This window comes from Otolemur garnettii, unplaced genomic scaffold (assembly GCF_000181295.1).
Source record: "Otolemur garnettii isolate 467f Iridium unplaced genomic scaffold, OtoGar3 scaffold00063, whole genome shotgun sequence".
NCBI lineage: Eukaryota > Metazoa > Chordata > Mammalia > Primates > Galagidae > Otolemur > Otolemur garnettii.
In genome coordinates this window covers 7,410,707-7,413,277 of record NW_003852458.1, presented here as the reverse complement: position 1 = coordinate 7,413,277, position 2,571 = coordinate 7,410,707, and the positions used below count along the sequence as shown (strand labels likewise).

The 2,571-nt window shown below is 41.3% G+C and overlaps 1 pseudogene; it reads left to right on the top strand.

The window, feature by feature from the left end:
* The first annotated feature begins 255 nt into the window (after positions 1-255).
* On the top strand, positions 256-1,487 carry LOC100963628 (annotated as a pseudogene).
* The last annotated feature ends 1,084 nt before the right edge of the window (positions 1,488-2,571 follow it).

Below are 2,571 nucleotides of genomic sequence, written 5' to 3'. Positions count from 1 at the left end.
GCCCTTTTGAAGATTTCAGTTTACATTTTTCATGTTTCATACTTTTTGCTTGTCATGTCATTTTTTTGCATAGGTAATACAAAATATTTATGTATTTTATATATTTCATTTTAAAATGCATCCTTATAAACATTGAAACAGTATGGGACCATATTAGGTAAAAGTGTGAGAAAGAGTTAGAAACAAAAACACAGGATTCCTATAGGCGCCCCCAGGTTGAGAGGAGCGTGGCCTTCTCCCTCCCCGCCATGGCTCATGCTCCATCCACGGATACCAGTGTACTCCAAAAACAGGGAATCATCTAACAAAAATCTCACTTTGCCTGCTGTCTTCAAGGCTCCTATTTGACCAGATATTGTGAATTTTATTCACACCAACTTTTACAATAACACAGCCACCATATGCTGTCAGTGAATTAAAGGGTGATCAGACATGTGCTGAGTCTTGGGGTACTGGCAGAGCTGTGGCTAGAATTCCCAGAGTTCCAGGTGGTAGGACTCACCATTCTGGCCAGGGTGCTGTTAGAAATATGTGCCATGGAGGCCACATGTTTGTACTAACCCAAACCTGGCATCTCTGGCACCATAGAGTGAACACAACCCCAAAACAATATGCCATCTGTTCTGCCCTAGGCTGCCTCAGCCTCACCAGCACTGGGCATGTCTAAAGGTCATTGTATTGGGGAAGTTCCTAAACTTCCTTTGGAGGTCAAAGATGAAGTTGAAGGCTACAAGAAGGCTGCAAGCCTATCAAGGAGGCTATCTTACTTTTTAAGAAACTTAAGGCCTGGAATGATATCAAAAATATCTATGTCTCTCTGTGAATGAGGGCTGGTAGGGAAAAATGAGAAACCATTGTCGTGTCCAGCTAGGAGACCCTGCATCATCCGTAATGAGGTTGATGTATCATCAAGGCTTTCAGGCACACCCTGGAGTTACTCTGCGTAATGTAAGCCGGATGAACGTTTTGAAACTTGTTCCTGGGGGGCATGTGAGACATTTCTGCATTTGGGCTGAAAGTGCTTTCTGGAAGTTCACTGAATTATACGGCACTTGGCGTAAAGCTGCTTCCCTCAAGAGTAACTACAACCTTCCTGTGAACAAGATGATGAACACAGACCTTAGCACCGTCTTGAAAACTCCAGAAAAGGAGCACTTGGAGCACCATGCAGAAAGACTCACCACAGGTGAAGAAGAAACGACTGAACCACCCAAGAGTCATGTTGAAGATAAACCCACAGGCAAAGACCACGTGTGGTGAATACCATTCTTCGCCAGGCCAGGAATCCCAAACTTTGGGTGGATAAGACAGTGGCAGCACTGCAGGCCGAGTCCGATGAGAAGGGGGTTGCAGGCAAGAAGCCTGGAGCAGTGAAGGAGGGGAAAAGCCTGCTGGGGGTGGGATGGGAGGGGGCGCCTCTACCAAGAAACCAGCAGCTGAGAAAAGCCAGCAGAAAAGAAACCTACACAGAGCAGCCTGCTTCGTAAACTCTTAAACGTGTTTCCTCCATAAAGGTCAAATCGTTTTGGACAGCTTATTTTGAATAAAGACCTGATCAAAGAGGCAAAGTGAAACCAAGAAAATCAAACAGATGTAGAGGACTAGTAGCCATGGTTCACCGGAAGATTTTATTGAAAAAAACATTTGGAAACATTTTTACCCTTTACAAAATTGTAAAATGGTATGTTTGATGCTGGGTTTTACTTTTGTTGTTAATTTGAGAAAAAATATAATTTAATTAAAGAACAGTGATTTACTACATACTTGCTTATCTAAGATACACATTTTAACTTGGTGAATGTCATTCCATTTCTACTGAGTAACTTCCCCAAAATTTGCAGTAATGAAAAATAAAAATAGTAGTAACATATTTCGCCACATACTATTCTCACCTTAAGCGTTCTGTTATTCACCCGTGTGCTATTACTGCAGACTAGACTTTCTATTTTTAAATGTTATCCTCAAACTACACAGTCAAAACCCAAATAATTTCTTATCAAAACCTAAAGTTGCCCGTGTTTCAAGCAGGAAAGGAAACTTTTTCGATAAATTCAAAACCTGCTTCATTTCTGTATAAATTATAGCCAAATAATAAAGTACACTGTCTTAGATAAAAAACAAGAAACCATCCATTCCAAGCCTGCTGTCTTGAAAGTAAATTTAGTTTCATATTTATCACATTAATCGCCACTATTCATTCTCTCTCTGTGTTTTCTGATGAGAAAGCACCTGGCATAAAGGGAAGGTTCTGAAAAATGACCCCATTTATGTTGTAAACAGCAAGATACAATTTCTTATTTTGTTTTTTATGGCAAGAGAATATCTTGGATTTCTTTGAAAGCCACAACTGGCAAAGTCAATTGTGTATCCTGCGAGATTGCTGTGATCTGTTTGTCTTTAACCTGTCCTTCATGATTGATGAGCCTCTTTTGAGGACAAATGACTCCCCAAGACAGAAAAAAAAAAACAACTGTGCTCCCATTCCTTACCCCAACCCACGCTAAGGTAGTCGAACATGGTCCCAGGAAGGCAGACTTGAGGTTTGGTGGCACGCTGTGATGCTTGTGGCCA